The sequence below is a fragment of the Triturus cristatus genome, chromosome 4_2, assembly GCF_964204655.1.
Source record: "Triturus cristatus chromosome 4_2, aTriCri1.1, whole genome shotgun sequence".
Taxonomy (NCBI): Eukaryota; Metazoa; Chordata; class Amphibia; order Caudata; family Salamandridae; genus Triturus; species Triturus cristatus.
This window is the reverse complement of record NC_140586.1, coordinates 965,419,176-965,441,037: the sequence shown is the minus strand read 5'-3', so window position 1 is coordinate 965,441,037 and position 21,862 is coordinate 965,419,176. Positions and strand designations below refer to the sequence as shown.

Genomic DNA, 21,862 nt, shown 5'->3' with positions numbered 1-21,862 from the left:
TGAGGAATGAGGTTAATTCACAAATGTATATCCACCGCTGAGCGCTTTTCTCAGTAAAACTTTTGTGGAGGATACATTTATTGATGTCTTTGTGGCTGCTTCATGTGAAGGTTTTTGCGATGCTGAAAACTCCTCCTCAGAGCACCTTTTATTCTCCCACATTGTATGTCTCATGTAGAGAGGTTGCATTTACAACTGAAGTTTTTGTCACACCGAGAGCACTGATAATTCGTTTTCTCGCTGTGGATTTTCTCATGTTGAATCAAACTCAGACTCATGCAGATGCTCCCCTGGCACTTAGACCAATGACAAGGTTTTGCCCAGTGTGAGTTTTCTCATGTTGAGTGAGACCGGATTTCTGACTGAAGCTTTTCCAGCATTCAGAGCACTGATATGGTTTGTGCCCAGTGTGCGTTCTCTGATGAAGAGCAAGGCCAGGTTTCTGTCTGAAGCTTTTCCAGCATTCAGAGCACTGATAAAGTTTTAGTCCAGTGTGAGTTCTCTCATGGCAAGCGAGTTCATATTTCTGACTGAACCTTTTCAAGCATTCAGAGCACTGATACGGTTTTAGTCCAGTGTGAGTTTTCTCATGGCGAGTGAGAACATACTTCCGACTGAACCTTTTCCAACATTCAGTGCACTGATACGGTTTTAGTCCAGTGTGAGTTCCTTCATGTCGAGTGAGACCAGGTTTGTGACTGAAGCTTTGTTGGCATTCTGAGCACTGATATGGTTTTAGCCCAGTGTGCGTTCTCTCATGACGAGCGAGACCAGATTTCTGACTGTAGCTTTTCCAGCATTCAGAGCACTGATAAAGTTTTAGTCCAGTGTGAGTTCTCTCATGGCAAGCGAGTTCATATTTCTGACTGAACCTTTTCAAGCATTCAGAGCACTGATACGGTTTTAGCCCAGTGTGAGTTCTTTCATGACGAGCGAGATTAACGTTCTGACTGAAGCTTTTCCAGCATTCAGAGCACTGATACGGTTTTAGCCCAGTGTGAGTTCTTTCATGACGAGCGAGATTAACGTTAAGACTGAAGCTTTTCCAGCATTCAGAGCACTGATAAGGTTTTTGCCCAGTGTGTATGCGTTCATGTTGAATGAGTCTGGCCTTACAACTGAAGCTTTGTTGGCATTCTGAGCACAGATACGGTTTTAGTCCAGTGTGAGTTCCCTCATGACGAGCGAGACCAGATTTCTGACTGTAGCTTTTCCAGCATTCAGAGCACTGATAAAGTTTTAGTCCAGTGTGAGTTCTCTCATGGCAAGCGAGTTCATATTTCTGACTGAACCTTTTCAAGCATTCAGAGCACTGATACGGTTTTAGCCCAGTGTGAGTTCTTTCATGACGAGCGAGATTAACGTTCTGACTGAAGCTTTTCCAGCATTCAGAGCACTGATACGGTTTATGCCCAGTGTGGGTCCTTTCATGTAGAGTAAGGCTGGATTTCTGACTGAAGCTTTTCCAGCATTCAGAGCACTGATACGGTTTATGCCCAGTGTGGGTCCTTTCATGTAGAGTAAGGCTGGATTTCTGACTGAAGCTTTTCCAGCATTCGGAACATTGATATGATTTGAGCCCAGTATGAGTTCCCTCATGTCGAATGAGATGGTCTTTCTGACGAAAGCACTTCCGGCACTTAGTGCACTGATAAGGTTGTTGCCCAGTGTGGATTCTCTTGTGTCGAGTGAGAGTGCCCAAAGAACTAAAGCTTTCTTGGCATTCAGAGCACTGATGAGGTTTGCGCCCAGTGTGTATTCTCACATGTTGAATGAGATCGCTTTTACGACTGAAGCCTTTCTGGCATTCAGGACACTGATGGGGTTTTCGTCCAGGGCTAGTTTTCTCATGTCCAGTGAGGTGGGATTGATAACTAAAGCTGTTCTCACATTCATTGCTCTTATTTGAGTTGTTTGTATCTCCAAGTTGGGTTTGCTCCTGGACAGATGCCATCTTAACACTGAATCTGATTCCGGAGTCTGTACTTGTTTATGTTAAAACTCAACATTAACTTCAAAACTACACTGCAGAAGCTCTTCTTCACATTTGCATTTTAACTAATTATAGGTTTTATTTGGAGAACAATGTTCTTACCTTTGAAGCAAGCCTATCTAACTTGTCTTTTAAACTTTCACTAAGGGGCCCCTTGTTTTTATTAAGATGACCCTCATGGATTCATTTTCTCCAAGTTATGCCCACAAGGATTCTCTCAAGTAGAATTAAGCTCATTCTGACTGCAGTTTATAGCATTTAATTTAGGAGTTTTAAAAGCACTGATAGGGTCTTTGTGGATTAGTACTTACATGTGATGTACATTTTTTTATACAAGTAATGAACAGGGATTAAAGCATGCTTGGGTAGTTTGCGAATTATCAATAGTGTAACACTGGCCCTTTTTAAGCTTCCTATTCCGGTGAGGCCCAAAAAGGTACACCATTAACTTTGGAGGTCCGGCACACTTGGAAACAACAAAGATCAACCCAAGAGACAGAGTTGGGGGGAAATCTTTCTATATTGTAGATGTTAATCCAGTGTCTTTGCTGTAATGACATCTGAGAAGAACAGTTTCAGTTATTTTTTAAATACGTTTTCTCTCTGAATCGCAGGAGACGGAGACAAAAGCTCGCTCGTGTAAACTGAGGTTATTAGCCTTCCTGGCAGTTCTGTCACATCACATCACGTCTACGGAGACTGATTTGCTGGGAGAGGCTTAGGTCTCCATGGCATTTCTCATAAACCATCAGACAGAATTTGCAACACGGATTATTCCCAAGTGCTCTGTGTGAGGATCAGTTGTTGTCAAAGTTCTTTGCTCGATTAATCTTGAAATGTTTCCTTTAAGTGAAAATATTCTTATAATTAGTAGTTGCAGTAGATTTTCAATGTACTTGCGGGTGCAGTTATTATTTCAAAGGTTATTCACTCCTAATAACTGACACTTGGTAAATGTTCCTGGTCATTGTACTTCAAGGGTTTGACAACAAATAATGATTGCAAGAAAGTCGATAAATCACTTCCACATTCAGCAGTTTCTTCCGCACCAAATTCCTCACCATTCCTGGCGCATAGAACTAGTTTCTTCTTTAGAGATCTAGAATGTTTCTACTTTCATCAAAATAACCCTTTTTGTCATTTTTTCCAACATTGCAACATTTCTTTTTCTTTTTGTTGCTTCAGTGACCTGTAAAAATAGAGTTAGAAATTATAAATGAACACAAAGAAATAATATTTATGACCTCATTCTTTGCAGAGAGAAAGCATTTTCAGAAATGAGGTAAGAAACAAGTTTGAGTTGCACTCCAAGGGGGTGAAACAGTTCATGGATACTGCATAGACAGGAAACTTGGGACCACTGAAACTCAAGGTCGTGAGAACAAAAGTTGTGAATACTGAAGAAAGAAACACAAGTTACACATGCATCATGACACAGATTCTCAGAAGCATCCAACACCAACAATTTACTCTTTCTGTGATGACGACTGGCATCACAGTAAGGTATTTGTACCTCCTTTAATGAATTATCAGATGTTGTGTACTCCCCCGCCCATTTAAAGGACTCTTCTATTCCTTATTTCAGGGATCCATGAAGGGACATTTAATTGAACAAAGGAATCTGCCTTGTTGTAATCACTGCTTTAAATGCCACTGGTGGAGCCTGATTGTTTTATTAAGAGTGTTTTGCTCGATCAATTCATACTCATTGGGTGTGATACTAATACATAATACATACTTAAGAAACATGACTAACAGTGTGCCTCGTGAAACACGTGAGAGTTTGAAACTGCAGTGTAAAAGCATGCAGAAGGGTCACAAACTGGTTTAATCCGAGATGTTATCTATACATCTTAAGAAACTCTTAAGTCTCAGGCACTTTAGAGCCATAAACAAACAATAATAATAATTCAAAATTTCATAAAAAATATGTTTTGCCTATATCTCCTTTCGTATATTTTTTACTTACAGATTTTACTTATAATGTATTGACGTATTGGATATCGTCTTTAATATTTCCCCATCGGGGATTGATATCACTTGGGAATCCCGTTAAGACGTGGAGCATTGATTTTTCATGGTGAGTGGTATTCTAATACTTAGGTTCTTAACCTATGAAAACCTCACACTAGATACATATTTGGCCACTTTCATAGTCAAACTTTCGATTGCATGCGGTAACTTGTTTATGTCACACTACACTGTGATGTTTTATGTCATTAATTTTAGAGCTACTTATTTCTTGTGGGTTTATCTGGTTTACATCATTGATTTTTGGGGTCAATCAGGAATGAATCATGCTATGGAAGCCTGAGTCGTCTTTTCATATATATTTTTTCAGATTTCTTCATTTTTCTTGCTAAAAAACTTTTTTCTGGTGCCTTTATTTAATTTGATCACTCATATTCACTTCTTTCCTTTTTCTTTCTTTCTCTGAACACACAATTCATCTTTTGAACTGTAGCTCACTTGGTGTTTATCTATTGGTTTAGATACTTTGGGTCGTTCTGTTTAATTAAGTTATGTTCATTTCATGTAATTGAGATTGAACACATGTTACTTGTTTTGAATAGACTCTTTATTATCTTTGTAGCCCTGAGGAAGTCGTTTGGGCCATTTACCCTATGACGAAACACGTGTTGGCTGCAAATAGTTCCTTCTTGCTATCATCATGATCCTCCATGTTACATCTACAAGGGGAGATCCTGAGAACTAAAATAATAATGTTACCCACTACAGATGAGATCAAACTCCTTATAACCCAAGATGTACAGGCTCTATACACCAACATACCCCAGAGGGCTACTCTTGATGTGGTGGAAAGCGTCCTTAATCACGAACCTTGGGAACACAACCCCCCTGTCAGCTTTGTTATGGATTGCGCAACTTTAGCCCAAAGGCCATATTTACCAACAAACCCAAGGTACTTGTATGGGCAACACGTTTGCGCCGAGTCTAGCATGTCTGTACATGTCGGATTTTGAGACTCGTCACATCTTCCATACCTCTAATCCATTCGGTGCTGATATATACCTTTGGAAGAGGTTCATAGACGACATCCTAATACTATGGAAAGGTGAGATGTCAGCTTGTATTGAGTTCTGTGGTTGGATTAATACCCTTGACCCACACCTCAAATTCACCCACACGGTGTCTGAAAACAATATCCCTTTCCTGGACCTCTACATCAACCTGCATAGAGGTACACTTTCAACTACGTTGTATAAAAAACCAACAGACCGCAACAGCCTGTTACTTTACTCCAGCCATCATCCACGGGCAGTTTCTGAGGGTGAGACAAAAACTGTAGTAATTTATCAGACTACAGGTCGGAAGCAGACAAACTGGCCAGCCACCTGAGGGCACGCGAATACCCAGTAAAACAGATTGCCTTAGCCAATAAAAGAGCCCGCAACAACCATCGGGAGGCATTGTTGGAACCTAAAACACAAGTCCCTACAGATGTCCTCACATGTGTCACCTCATTCACCCCAGTGTCCAATCAGATTACTAAAGTAATAAAAAAAACACTGGCACATCCTGAATGCAGGCACAATGAATCTTGAAGTTCCTAGGTTTTCGTTTAAACGCACCAAAAACTTGAGAGATACTCTGATTCACACCCGCCCACGAACACAGGGGCCACCCCTTCAAAGACAATTATGGGACCTACCGCCTGTGACTGGGCACCACCCATGCGGTTCTTGCTCGGTATGCCCCCTAACTACAACACACAAGACAGTCCAACTTAGCAACAGCTTCAAATGGGAGTTACGTCACCATACCAACTGCAACACGTCCAATTGCGTGTATCTGATTACATGCCCATGCAAATTACAATATATTGGCATGACAACTTGCCCAGTAAAAACACGCATCACTGAACACCGCAGCAACTTTCGTTGCAAAAGAATCAACACCAGGATGTGCGTGCATTTTCAAGAAAAGGGACACACCCCAGACTCATTTAGATGGCTAATTCTGGAATAATTCCCCAACATTACAAAAGATGCCTTACTAGTGAAAGAACAAAGGTGGGTGTACAGATTGGGCACCCACGATACAGGTCTCAATGACGCCATTCCTTGGTCCTCTCTGAAACCACCCTGAGATAATTCCACACCGCTATAGCTAGCAATTGTTGTACCTTTTTTCCTGTGTGACCCCCTCATACAAGAGTCTCCAACACACATCATATACGATTTTATAAGCCTTCTTTCCCCACTTGTCATCCTTATACCAAAACTACTGCTTTGGGTACAAATCTTTTTCCCCACAACAACTTATCTATACCTTGACCCTTAGACCATCCCAGGATATGGATTAAGCAAATAAGAACTCCTGGTTTATCTCACACGTCTGACACTACTTCTACCTGTGTCTTAAACTAGCGTTATTACTTACTTTCAGTACCCTCTAGCGGAAATCTCAGCCCTCACCCAAGATGGCGGCCGTGCATGAATCTCTAGCTTTGTTAACACACATAGAGTGGTGCCACTATCCCCACTTCCGCCAACCAGACGATAATTTCCTACTTATACTCATGCGATATTTGCAACCCCACTGCCCAGTCCTGGTAGAGCGGGGTAGGTCAACTGGAGACACGGACTCGGCGTGTCTGTAAGTACATTATCTGTTTTATCTATGGCAACCTTTTTATTAAGAGCAGGGTACCACGTCCTCCTGCATGGGGCTCTCTCAAACAGGGTAGACCTACACGAGACACGGCTGCGGCGTGTCTTTAAGTAAGTGAATGTCTCCATGTTTGAACGAGATAAGGGGATTACCCGGATGCAGGAGACCGACACAAACTACGGCTTCCACGTGTCATCTAGTACATGAATACCCCCACCCTCTAATTACAGTCTGGGTTATTCGAACACGCCATGTGTTTGATGCTTTAATAAGATTAGGGGCTGTCCTAATCGCGAGTCGCGCTACTTTGTATTTGTCTTTTCAAGAGCTCTCTATATATTCGGCTATCCCCTAACTAGCAGCAGGGTGACCCGGACAACGTCCCTTAGTATGGGGTTCACTCGAATGGGGTAAGCCTACACGAGACACGTCTCCGGCGTGTCCTTATGGCAATGAATGTACGAGATAAGGGGATTATTCGTACGCAGGAGGCCGACACGAACCACGGCGTCCACATGTCTTTGAGTTAATGAACGTCTCCATGTTTGTACGAGATAAGGGGATTATTCGAATGCAGGAGGCCTACACATACCACGGCCCCCGCGTGTCTTTCAAGACACGATTGACCCCACCCTCTAATTACAACCAGGGTTATTCGTACATACCATACGTATGTTGCTTGAACTAGATTAGGGGCTGACCTAACTTTGAACTGTGTGACTTTGAATTTGCCTTGTACCCTCTTACGAGCACTCTTTACGGAAACGTCATATTATTTGTGGCTAAATGACAATAAGAGAAGGGGCTTACATAACCCTGGAGTTGTGTGGTTCTCACCACTTTCGATCTATTAGCTCTCTCACTATGTGATTACAGAACGCGAGGAACTCCTTGCGTAGCCTACCAGGAACTGCAGTGTACTATCCTATGGAGATTATAGGGTAAGTTCACGCAACACGTCTTGCTTCCTGTTTTAAAGACAGATTTTCAACACCTTTCAGAGTGATCACTTCACGTGGCTCATGCTTATGTTTTTTATCATCACTTTGAATAGAGTGCACCGTCACTGCAGCTGCACTAATTAGTTCACGAGACGCACTTTGTAAATATATAACAATTGTATTTATGCATTCTATAACCATCTTGGTCTTCCTTCCTTCCACTCCACAGGTAGACCGAGTTGCAGGTAAAATACCAGCTACAAATGCGAATGCTTATTGTCAATTAGGATATACTAATTCATATGTAGATAGAATATACTAGGTCCTGAAGAATCGCTAGAGTAATTCTCATTCAGAGCGAGAAACATGTTGACCCTGATGAGGCAGTGTCTATAACCTAGCACTTAAACCTAAGTTACCAACGCTCAACCTCATAGTTTTTAATTAGGCAAGGAGGCTTCATAATAAACTGATAGAGACAGCACTCCCTCCCTATTTTACTAGCAACCATTTCCCTCATCTACATTACAAAAGAGCCCCACACTCCCCCCTCACCTAACGGCTGTATTGGATAAAAAGATCTCCATAAAAGTGCTCCTTAACCAAGAGCCCGTCGGGTATTGCACCAGCCGACTCGACGCGGAGCAGCCCGATGATATGAAACACTACATCCTGATGGGTACGTGATTCACGACATCCTGATGGTTGTGTGAGGGTTCCAATATCCAAACAAAATCCTTTTGAACATCACATGGTCCGTCTCACTCACTTTAGGAACAGCTTTGTTACATTTTTTGGTTGTAAACTAAAATAATAAAGAAGATTCTCTTTTTGGTTCACATGGATTGGAATTTGCTCTTGATATACTGATAATTTTGATTTAATATATTGGTTTGTTATTGCTCGGGAACGTCCGTTTGCTTTTGTACTTATCTTCTGTGTGCCTTGCTACAGAGGATTATTGGGACAACGGTGGCTGTTTCCCTTCTGTTCCCTAGAGCATTTTGTTACTTGTCCTATGTACCATAAAATTGATTTTGCGCTATTACAACTTAGCCACGCATCGGAGTTCAATGGTTTGAGATCAAGTCATTCCTGACAGAGAGAGAAGCCTACTAATGTGCTATGGAAATAATGTGAAAGGTAATAATGCCGTCTGTAGTTTTAAAACAAGATGTGATTATGAAAATGCTCAAGCAAAATGACTCCTGCTTATGTTTTCTTTGAGATGTAAATCCGAGAGAAAGTGCTTGCTCGTTTGTTAATGAAACGTAATTAGGCTATGCTTATAAGTATAATGAAATGGTATTTCTTATGCACCTCTATTTCTTTAAGGTTTTCAATATTAGCATGTTTTTTCTTTCGAAAATAGTGATTTAGTGGTTTTCCATGTAGGCCTCAAAAATGTATTATGTCTTTCATCATTTCCTTCGAATAGACTAAAAATGTTGTCCTGATTGCACTGTAGCTACGAGTATTATCGCTGAAGTTTCTGTCCTACAGTTTGAAAAATTGACATCTTTCTGTTAGAATAAAACTGTATTGACTTTGTTGCAAGCTCAGAAGAGAGCGTGTGGTGTGGACAGGTTGAGTTGCAAATGTATTTACTATTTCCGAAGGGAAGTGATTTTGCACATTCCTAAAGAACAGTGAACACTGGACAAAGGTATTACGTATGGGTTCCAGACGTATTGGGTTAGAGAACAATCACACCACGGTTGCACCATGGATTTTGACCAATGGAAATCATGCAAACTGCGTAAAAGTTATTTTGTGGGCAGGAACTGAAAACGTTTGGAGGTATAATTGTCCCTTGGGAAAAGGACGGCACGCTGCTATTTTCCCTTGCAAATCCTGGGCCTGACATGCTGTCGGTCTGAACTCTGATTTTTCCCTGAAATGAAATCTCCTGATTACCTCCGCACTTTACCGGCTGGTGAAATTGAGCAGGTCAAACCTTTCAGCGGAAGAATTTATTAACCGTGGGCAATGAACGCAGTTCCGCATTACATTGAAAACACGGAATTCATGCAAAATCTCCGACTCCACCGCGTAGGGAGTTAGCTCCTGCACCCACAACCCTTCGATAAAACAACTTTACCTTAACATGCTAAAAAGCATATAACCAATTCCCAAAAGTGAGCTTTGAAAAATATCAGGCAATGAGAGGTGATGATTTTGGGGTCCCCCGCTGCACCTCCCCCCCGCCACCGGACAGGCCTCACCTCCTCTGCCCCCTGGACAGGCCTCACCTCCTCTGCACCCCTCTGGACAGGCCTCCCCTCCTCTGCACCCCTGGACAGGCCTCACCTCCTCTGCACCCCTCTGGACAGGCCTCACCTCCACTGCACCCCTGGACAGGCCTCACCTCCTCTGCACCCCTGGACAGGCCTCAGCTCCTCTGCACCCCCGGACAGGCCTCAGCTCCCCTCTAACTCACGCACTCACTGATTTGTTCTTTCTCTTAAAAACTCACTCATTCAGTCACTCGCCAACTGATGCATTCATTCATTCATGCAATCACGGAAGGGGACCAGGAATTTTGACTATGTTAACCCTTAAATAGCTGAAACCCCGAGGATCGCTCCGGCAGGCATACATGAAAAATATATGCCAGCCAATGTTCAGGAATAAAGCAATAGGGCAGTACATAAGCAATATTGAACCCTTGAGTTGTGTCGAAGGACCCCTGAACAGGCCTCACCTCCTTTGCTGCACCCCTGGACAGGCCTCACCTCCTCTGCACCCCTGGACAGACCTCACCTCCTCCACATCTCTAGACAGGCCTCACCTCCTCTGCCCCCTGGACAGGCCTCACCTCCTCTGCACCCCTGGACAGACCTCACCTCCTCCACATCTCTAGACAGGCCTCACCTCCTCTGCCCCCTGGACAGGCCTCACCTCCTCTGCCCCCCTGGAAAAGCCTCACTTCCTCTGCACCCCCTTGGACAGACCTCACCCCCTCTGCCCTCTGGACAGGCCTCACCTGCTCTGCACCCCCAGCTCAGGACAGGCCTAACCTCCTCTGCACCACTGGACAAGCCTCACCTTCTCTGCACCCCTGGACAGGCCTCACCTCCTCCGCACCCCTGGACAGGCCTCACCTCCTCCGCACCCCTGGACAGGCCTCACCTCCTCAGCCCCCCACCTGGACAGGCCTCACCTCCTCAGCCCCCCACCTGGACAGGCCTCACCTCCTTAGTCCCCCTGGACAGGCCTCACCTCCTCTGCACCCCCAGCCCAGGACAGGCCTCACCTCCTCTGCACCCCAGGACAGGTCGCACCTCCTCTGCACACTCTGGCCAGGCCCCACCTCCTCTGCACCCCCTGGACAGGCCTCACCTCCTCTGCAACCCGTGGACAGGCCTCACCTCCTCTGCACCCCCCTGGACAGGTCTCACCTCCTCTGCATTCCTTGGATAGGCCTCTCCTCCTCTGCACCCCTGGACAGACATCGCCTCCTGCACACCTCTCGGCAGGCCTCACCTCCTCTGCCCCGTGGACAAGCCTCACCTCCTCTGCCCCCTGGACAGGCCTCACCTCCTCTGCACCCCCTGGACAGACTTCACCTCCTCTGCCCTCTGGACAGGACTCTCCTCATCTGCACCCCTGGACAGGCCCTACCTCCTCTGCACCCCTGGAGAGGCCTCACCTCCTCTGCACCCCTGGGCAGGCCTCACCTGCTCTGCACCGCAAGCTCAGGACAGGCCTAATGTTATATCCTACTTAATTGAATAACATGTAGTCCAGCCCTGCTGCCACTAGCTGCTCAGCCAGAGCGTGAGATGGTCATAGAATGTTGGTGTGCCTGTGATGCCTGGAAAGCCTGGGTGTCTGAGTGGATGAGTGTTGGCAGTTGAAGATGGGCTGAGCAGCTAGGGAGGCTGCTCCTGGTGGGGCTGGTACCACACTAGGCTGGCTGGAGTAGACAGATGTAACCTGAACTGGAGACTGAATAAAGATGACTTAAGAATACCTCCTGCCTCCAGGTGTCTTTCTACAGAGATCACAACATTTATTTTGGCGACGAGGATGGGATTTGAACCTACTATCACCTAAAGGATTACAGTGAGTTGGAGGAGTAGTTCAACTACAACCACACATGGTGTTCCAGCCACAGAAAGAAGAAAAAGTCAATTTAAAAGATGTATAAACGGAAGGTGTGCAGAGGTTGCACACATGGAGAATATCGTGTTCAAAAGGGTCATTAATTGACAGTTGCAGTGATGTAAGGGGCCTCCAAGACCACAGTGATTTTTTTCTGCGGCGTAACCCAGGTGAGACAATTTTGGTACATATTGTTTGATATTAATTTGAGGCCGCTTTGGTGTGGGCCGTTAAGAGCGCGTGCAGGGTATTCAAAGGATGCTACAAGTCGTTATTATCTCGCGCAACCTCACCTGCATCTGTTAGCCGCGGTCCTCCACGATCAGCTTCTGTGACGTTACTCTCCTCGAGGATCCTTATTCTCTTCTCCTGCATCAAGCCTGGTTCTGTGTCACTGTTTGGTGCACATCAGCACCGCTAGCCATCCGGCGCAACGCACGCAGCGAGCCGCCATCTTGTGGTTGGTGGTTCCTCACAATACGGTTGGATCCAGCTTGTTTGCTGCCAGCCACGCTGTCTCCATAAAGTTTTATCTTCGACACTGAGTCCGGGAAAGGGAAGCATAATGCTTCGTATGTTGTCTGTTTGCACTTCAGGAACCATCGTCGATGAGGCATTCTTTGGGAAAGTCTTTCCGTTTCATTTATGTCGGAAAGTAGTTTCATCTGGAATAGCTTGATGGTGTTTGTAAAGGAAATATTAAAACAAGGTGAGACATTTTTGAGGGACATGTCAACGCTGGAGTTATTTAACATCGAATGCATCTTAAAAGTATGTGCAGTGCAGGAGTGATCAGGATTGTGTGTTGAGTGCTCACACTTTTCCTTTACCGTATTTTGCAGTGCAAACATTGTTCCTGGCAGACACTGTGTTTTGGGTGTGCATTTTAATGTTGCGCATGTTGGGATGTCCTGAAACTAAGGACTTTTTACTTTTCAAAAAGTAAAGGTACTTTGGACTATGTGCATTGCTCACAAGAAGAAGTGTTTAATAACGTATGGGTTATGTTGTAGGTATTATGTAAAGTTTATGTAGAAGTATTGTATGATGCCCAAGTTTTATTTACGTGCACTTCTACTAGGTATTAGTATGTTTTACTTTTACAGTGTTCCAGTGTGTTCACAGTGTTTTATTCGGGTGAGAAATCGCTCACCGGTGTGGTGCACAATTCGCTAATGTTTTACTTGTGTATGTTCTTTCCTACAGTTTAGTGTGTAGTGATGCCACTGGTTTAGAGTTTGAAAATGGGTCTTCTATTTTACAGTACTTTTTTTTCCTGTGGGTGGTCATCACATTGTTTCCATACACGAGGGAAGGTTATGGGTAACAGCTTGTTACTCCCATAGGGGTAAGTAACCTCCAAAAGGGGGTCAAGAGCTCTTTTCGATTTAACGTTTGGTTACTTCTACATGGGAGTGTGTAACCTCTTCAAGGGGTTTGGAGTACCTAGGTTAACCCTCACACTGGGTTGGGTTATGGCTTTGTCCATAGATAGTTGCGTGCAGTACTAATGTACATATTTTTACGGTTAACCCTCACACAGGGTTGAGTTATTGTTGCACACAGGGTTGAGTTAGTGTAGCACACAGGGTTGAGTTTTAGTTGCGCGCAGTACTTATGTATGTCCCTTCATGGGAGTTTCTATGGGTGACGACCCGTATACATATTTGGTTCCCTTTCTTTTGGGATTGTTGTGGTAGAATATTCTATCTTTGGTGGTACTCTAGGTTATTACTTTGGGCATTGGTTGAGTGGGGTTTATTTACTCTTTGCGTTGTAGTGTATTATGTCACAGTGTTTAATGCAAAATGCTTCAAATGTATTTCGGGTGATGTTATTCTTGCTTCATAGTGTTTTTATCTTTAACGAAGGGGTGGGAGATATTGCTTATCAAATGTTTTATCTTTTCCGTTCTTTCTGTGTATAATGGTTCTTTCTCCTGCGATGTTTTAATTTTATGTTTGCATCTGTGGGACTTGTACCATTATTCATTTTTCTTGTGGATAGTTCTTCTTTGATGTTTTATCACTTGCTTGTTTCGTTTTCGTTGAAGAAAAAGGGATAATGTTATATCCTACTGAATTGAATAACATGTAGTCCAGCCCTGCTGCCACTAGCTGCTCAGCCAGAGCGTGAGATGGTCATAGAATGTTGGTGTGCCTGTGATGCATGGAATGCCGGGGTGTCTGAGTGGATGAGTGTTGGCAGTTGAAGATGGGCTGAGCAGCTAGGGAGGCTGCTCCTGGTGGGGCTGGTACCACACTAGGCTGGCTGGAGTAGACAGATGTAACCTGAACTGGAGACTGAATAAAGATGACTTAAGAATACCTCCTGCCTCCAGGTGTCTTTCTACAGAGATCACAACACCTAACCTCTTCTGCACCACTGGACACGCCTCACCTCCTCTACACCCCTGGACAGGCCTCACCTCCTCTGCCCTCTGGACAGGCCTCAGTTCCTCTGCACCCCTGGACAGGCTTCACCTCCTCTGCACCCCCCTGGACAGGCATCTCTTCCTCCGATGCAGAAAATAGTCGAGGCAGGATACCTTACTCCATCTGATAACATCGCTGCACTCTGAGAAAGTAATCCACGCAGGATACCTTACACCATCTGATAACAACGTCGCAAAAAGTAATCCAGGCAGGATACCTTACACCATCTGATAACACCGCCGCAGAAAGTAATCCAGGCAGGGTACCTAACAAAATCTGACAACACCACCGCAGAAAGTAATCCAGACAGAATACCTTACACCATCTGATAACACCGCCGCAGAAAGTAATCCGGGCAGGATACCTTACACCATCTGATAACACCACCACAGAAAGTAATCCAGACAGGATACCTTACACCATCTGACAACACCACCACAGAAAGTAATCCAGGCTGGATACCTTACACCATCTGATAACAGCGCCGCAGAAAGTAACCCAGGCAGGATACCTTACACCATCTGATAACACCGCCGCAGAAAGTAATCCAGGCAGGATACCTTACACCATCTGATAACACCACCACAGAAAGTAATCCAGACAGGATACCTTACACCATCTGACAACACCGCCACAGAAAGTAATCCAGGCTGGATACCTTACACCATCTGATAACACCGCCGCAGAAAGTAATCCGGGCAGGATACCTTACACCATCTGATAACACCACCAAAGAAAGTAATCCAGACAGGATACCTTACACCATCTGACAACACCACCACAGAAAGTAATCCAGGCAGGATACCTTACACCATCTGATAACACCACCACAGAAAGTAATCCAGACAGGATACCTTACACCATCTGACAACATCGCCACAGAAAGTAATCCAGGCTGGATACCTTACACCATCTGATAACACCGCCGCAGAAAGTAATCCAGGCAGGATACCTTACACCATCTGATAACACTGCCGCAGAAAGTAATCCAGACAGGATACCTTACACCATCTGACAACACCACCACAGAAAGTAATCCAGGCTGGATACCTTACACCATCTGATAACACCGCCGCAGAAAGTAATCCAGGCAGGATACCTTACACCATCTGATAACACCGCCGCAGAAAGTAATCCCGGCAGGATACCTTACACCATCTGATACCACCACAGAAAGTAATCCAGGCAGGATACCATACACCATCTGATAACACTGCCACTCTCTCAGAAAGTAATCCAGGTAGGATACTTTACACCATCTGATAACACCGCCGCAGAAAGTAATCCAGGCAGGATACCTTACACCATCTGATAACACCGCCGCAGAAAGTAATCCAGGCTGGATACCTTACACCATCTGATAACACCGCCGCAGAAAGTAATCCAGGCAGGATACCTTACACCATCTGATAACACCGCCGCAGAAAGTAATCCAGGCAGGATACCTTACACCATCTGACAACACCACCACAGAAAGTAATCCAGGCAGGATACCTTACACCATCTGATAACACCGCCGCAGAAAGTAATCCAGGCTGGATACCTTACACCATCTGATAACACCGCCGCAGAAAGTAATCCAGGCAGGATACCTTACACCATCTGATAACACCGCCGCAGAAAGTAATCCAGGCAGGATACCTTTCACCATCTGATAACACTGCCACTCTCTCAGAAAGTAATCCAGGCAGGATACCTTACACCATCTGATAACACCGCCGCAGAAAGTAATCCAGACAGGATACCTTACACCATCTGACAACACCACCACAGAAAGTAATCCAGACAGGATACCTTACACCAGTGGTCTTCAAACTTTTTGATGCCGAGACCCCCTTAAAAATTTCCTAGGCATAAGGACCCCCTCCTGAAATTTGTTTCTAGAGCCTGGTAGTCCTTATCATTGACAACCATAAAGGTTCTCCAGAGAAACAGTCAATCTGTGGTTGTATCTCATTAGTACTAGTTTAAAGCAAAAATATAGCAATAAGCAATAAAAAGGGGACCAGTACAGCTTTACAAAGGGCCTTTTACAGAGCGGCAACACCTGTTGCTTCTTTTTAGTAACTTTTAAACCTTTTGGTTAAAATAAGCAGATTATGCGGCCGATGATGGATTATGTGGCAAATGCTGCAAATCTATAATTATACAAAAATCGCTGCGGCCCCATAATCACATAATTCCAGTGGCCCTTGGTATAATAGCTGTGATGCATGGGCTGCAACTTTAATGCACGGCATTAGCGGAAAACCATACTATACTTCATGGGATGCTGGCAGCTTAGCATTTACAGCTGCATGTCTCTGGAGGTAGCTGAACATCATTCATCATAATTAAAACATACAAACTATTTTAGGTCTTTTGCCATCAGGTAGCTACATATAAAATAACGGGCAGCTTCAATGAATGATAAATACATTTAAAAAGTTGTTACTCAGTAGGAAAAGGACTATAATAAATTATGAAACCTCTATTAGTTAATGCACTGCAGAAGTCTGTGTGAAACCAGAGAGCCACAGAACTAAATCGTGGTTGGTGCAGTGGAGAATAGGGACTTGTGTATTTTTAGTGCTATGAGGTCACAGCCTGGGACAGAAAGCACAGTGAATGTGTAAGTCATTATTTTATACTTGCATTACACACAGTGTAAAATAGACTGCTACAAAAGGCGCAAAATGTTTTACGATAAAATGGTGCTTCCAAAATATAGGGGCTTATTTATAAGCCCCTTGCGCTGCCGGAGCGTCATTTTTTTATGACGCTCTGGTTGCGCAGAGATAAAACCCATATCTAGGAGGCCACGCAAAGTCACTTTGCGTGTCTTTTCATGGCCTCTTAGATATGGTGTAAGGCAACGCAGAGCAAGTTGGTGCTTTGCCTTACACTGCGTCAGTCCTTCTCAAAGTGCCTAAATAAACATCATTGGCTTCAGGTTTTTCAGAGGGTTAACTTTAAATACATATGCTTAGTTCCTAAAGCATTATATGGCAGTAGACATAGCCCTCTTACCCACATGTGAGACCAGCTTCGTGGCGTGGGCCCTCCCGACCAGCAAGTTACACGACAACCACGCCGAACCTCGTGGACACGGCCTTCCGGCCTCCGTGGACCAACATCCCGAGAGCCGACCAGATCCCCAACACGCATGCCCGGCCGAGGGAGAACGAAACCCCCCCCCCAAACCAGACCGAGAGGCGCCGACTCTGTCACACCTCTGGACTCTTCCCGAGGGAGGTTTCGATCGGCCACCCGGCCCCCGGCGAGCGGGCGCCTCTCCTGCTGGGCGTCTGGGGTCCCTCCCGGACACATCTGAACAGAACAAGGGGCTGAGCAACAGGAAACCCCGACACCTCGCCCCCAGGCAAGAGACCCCTCTCCGCGAGGACTCCGGACTTCAAAGAGGAGGGGGAGTATAACAAGAGGTGCGGAAGGGACGAGAGGCAGAGAAGACCTGGACTGACGAGAGCCTGCGGACCTGGTCGCGGCTCGATCGCTCACCGAATAGAAGAACCGCTATCCGTACTCTGAACCATCTGAGCCCTGCTGACGCTGTCGCGGCTCCCCGAACTCTGAAACCATCTGAGCCCTGCTGACACTGTTGCGGCTCCCCGAACTCTGAAACCATCTGAGACCTGCTGACGCTGTCGCGGCTCCTCGAACTCTGAACCATCTGAGCCCTGCTGACGCTGTCGCGGCTCCCCGAACTCCGAACCCTCTGAGCCCTGCTGACGCTGTCGCGGCTCCCCGAACTCTGAACCATCTGAGCCCTGCTGACGCTGTCGCGGCTCCCCGAACCCTGAACCATCTGAGCCCTGCTGACGCCGTCGCGGCTCCCTGAACTAAGAACCTCCGGTGCCTGCTGAGTGACTCGCGGCCCGCTCCTCCAAGAGAATCCGCCGAGATCGCCGAGAGAAGCAACATCCCCTCAGCTCGAGGATTGAGAGCTGTGCGCCGGATACCTCGCAGAGACACTAATTGAAAGACTGTCCCGCTACCCCTTTCCCCTCATCACGAGATCGCTGCCGCTTGTGGCATTAATTCTGCACCTGCCTGCCGGATCATAAAGATCCCTGACAACTACCGATAAAAGCCTAATAACGACTACTGTGTGGTGTCCCTCTATCCGAAGAGAAAGTAGCGCAGCGCGTGCGATCCTAGGTGCGAGACCCTTCCAGGAAGGGCCACCCTGCTCTTGCTCGGCCTATATCTGGGAAGGGTGGGCCTCAGGGTGGTCAGGAACCCATTCCGCAGCCTCCCCGGGGAACCCCTTCTAACATTTGGTGGCAGGCGACGGGATCCGAGCCAACACCTAGAGATCGTGCAGTAGATGGCTGACGCACCACCAAGAAGAATGGAAGGAGAAACTTCCCTAGGTGCCGCAGGCACCAACCCAAGCACGGCATTTCAAAAGGACCAGTTAGAATCGTACACGCACCGAGAACTGAAACAATTTTGCAAAGACTTTGGAATCGCTACCACCGGACTAAGCACGAAAGAGGACTTCCAGGGGGCATTAAAGACCTGGGTCGAGGCAGAAACTCCCCGGTCACAAGCAGAAGGAGAGCACCCCAACGAACCACGAAGCAGCCCAGGGAGGAACGGCGCTCCCGAGGGGGGCCTATCCCCAGAGGAACTAGCGGACCGAGAAAGAAGTCGCAACCACGAACTGGAACTAGCAAAACTAAAAATCGAAGGAGAGATAAAACTAGCTGAGAAAAAACTAGCAGTGGAACAATTACGCCTACACGGAGAACTAGAAGAAAAGAAAAGACAGAGAGAACACGAAGAAAAGAAACTCCAACTAGAGCACGAACGCAGCCTGAAGGAGATCGAGCTGCAGGCCAAGCGGGCGGAGACCCGACCCTCAGAAACGCAACCCATCTCCTCCACCGTGGAACCAAAGGTCCACATCCCCAAAGATGTGGTGAAAGAGTACTATAAGAACGACGACATTCAGCAATGGTTCAAGGCCTACGAAGTCGCCATGACCTCTCACCGAGTCCCGCAGAAAGACTGGGGGGCTGGGCTGTGGGGCCGGTTCCTGAGCGAGGGGAGAGATACCCTGCTGGACCTGCCCTCCACCGTGATGAACTCCTACAGCCACATGAAAGAGGCCCTGGTAGCCAGATATGGGCTCACCCCTGAAATGTACCGGCAACGGTTTAGAGACTGCAAAAAGATACCCGGTACCACATGGGTGGAGTACGTGAACTTTTACAGCCGGGCCTTGGACGGATGGATCAAGGGCAGCAAGGTCTCCACCTTTGAGGAGCTGTTCGACCTGATCGCATGGGAACACTTGGCCGCTAATTGCTTCGTAGAGCTACGCCAGCACCTCCTGGACAGCAAACTCACAGACCCTCGGAAACTGGCTGTCGAAGCTGACCGGTGGGTGAACACCCGGACCTCCCGGGGCCCCGTGGGAGACTACGGTCGCCACAATCAGGGACCCCCCCGCCAGAGGGGCGGAGGGAACCAAAGCCGGCAAAGGGAGCTCCCGGGGGGATCCCCGCTCAGCCCTCCCCGAGGACAATCTCCGCCCTTCCCAGCTCCGCCTCCGGCCAGCACTGGGCCACCAGGGAGGCCGGGACCCCGGGGGAGGATCACATGTTTCCGCTGCCAGCAGACCGGACACTATGCCAGTGACACTCAGTGTCCCCTGTACCAGCGGACCACCACCACAACCCCGCCGGCTCGGCAGATGGCCTCTGTAGCCCTGGGGGAAGAGATGGAAGACTCCGAAGAATGGGAACCAGCCGCCATGGCCTTGGTCTCCCTAGGGGACCAGGAGATGGTCCCCGGAACGCCCCTGCCCGCCAACACGAAGAAGTACCGACAGCAGGTGACGGTCAATGGTCACCGCATCGAGGGGCTCCGGGACACGGGGGCGAGTGTCACGGCGGTCCACTGTCACCTGATTTCCGAGGATCAAATCCTGCCTGACGCCTTTTGCCCCGTCATCTCATCAGACAATTCCGAGAGCCTCTGCCGGATGGCCCTAGTCCCCTTCGAATGGGGGGGAGTCACCGGCAAGTTAAAAGTAGAGGTCAGAACCTCCCAGCCCGTGGACTGCCTCCTGGGCAACGACCTGGAGAACTCCCCGTGGGGACAAGTGGAACGAAAGGCCCACCTAGAAATGATGGGCCTACCCGAGTGGGTATGCGCCACCACGCGCTCGATGACTCTCCGGGCACCTTCCTCCGGGGGGGGAGAGGCCATGCCCTTGAATGCCGCCACCATCCCCGAGAGCCAGGATACCCCACCAGAGGCCAACGACCCACTCCTGGACGAACCAACCGCTCCCGGTGAAGAATCCGGGCCTTCCGACCCCGCAACACCGACCCAACTCGGGGACTTGCCAGAACTGGCCCCGTGGCCCTGCGAAGGGGGCCCCTCCCGTGAAGAGTTCTGCCAAGAACAAACCACTTGTCCGTCCCTCATTGGACCCCGACAACAGGCCGAGGCCCAAGCAGCCGGCGACCAGACTGGCACCCACTGGGTATACTGGGAGAACGGACTGCTGTACAGTGAACAGAAGTCGGCCGAGTTGGGATCGGCCCGAGTACTAGTAGTACCCCTACGCTTCCGAAGTCTTCTCCTGGGCCTGGCCCATGATGTGCCCCTGGCCGGACACTTAGGCCAAGATAAGACATACCAGCGACTCGTCACCCACTTCTACTGGCCCAAGATGCGAGCCAATGTGGAGGCCCACTGCAAATCCTGCCCCACGTGCCAGGCCAGCGGAAAGAGTGGGGGCAAGCGCAAGGCTCCGCTCCAACCCTTCCCCGTCGTCAGTACCCCCTTTGAGCGGGTAGGCATCGACATTGTCGGACCACTGGACCCTAAGACCGCCCAGGGCCACCGGTTCATCCTCGTCCTGGTGGACCATGCCACCCGTTACCCCGAAGCCATCCCTCTCCGCACCGTAACGGCCCCCGTGGTGGGCCGGGCCTTGATGGGGATCTTCTCCCGCATGGGCTTCCCCCGCGAAGTCGTGAGTGACCGGGGGACGAACTTTATCTCCCGATATATGAAGTCCCTCTGGCAGCAGTGCGGAGTATCGTACAAATTCACCACCCCGTACCACCCCCAAGGAAACGGCCTAGTCGAACGCTTTAACAAGACACTGAAAGGGATGATCATGGGCCTCGAGGAACCCCTACGCCGGAGGTGGGACGTCCTCCTCCCATGTCTTCTGTTCGCCTACCGGGAGGTCCCCCAAAAATCCCTGGGGTTCAGCCCATTCGAACTGTTATATGGACACCCCGTCCGAGGACCCCTGAGCCTGGTCAAGGAGGGGTGGGAAGCAACCCCCCGGGGGACCCCTCCAGACGTGTTCCGATACATCCCAGCGCACCGCAACCAGACCCGAAAATTCAGGGAACTCGCAGAAGCAAACCTCGAGGCCAGTCAAGAAGAGATGAAGCGCTGGTATGACCAGAATGCTACGCTGGTCGAGTTTCAGCCGGGCCAACAAGTCTGGGTCATGGCCCCGGTGAGACCCTGCGCTCTCCAAGATAAATGGACTGTGCCCTTCAAGGTGGTCGAGCGGAAGAGCCAAGTCACCTATCTCATCGATGTGCGGTCCCCGCGGAACCCCCTCCGGGTTCTCCATGTGAACCGCCTCAAGCCCCACTTTGTGCGGACCGAATTAAGTCTACTCCTGGCCACCGACGATGGGGCCGAAGAAGACACCGAGCCCCTCCCAGACCTCCTGGGGGCGAAGGAAGCCGATGGATCCGTGGAGGGAG

General features: G+C 47.8%; 1 pseudogene; it reads right to left on the bottom strand.

Annotated features, from left to right (window-relative positions):
- Positions 1-337: 337 nt before the first annotated feature.
- LOC146839154 (uncharacterized) overlaps positions 338-21,862 on the bottom strand; it is a 345,435-nt pseudogene continuing 323,910 nt past the window's right edge.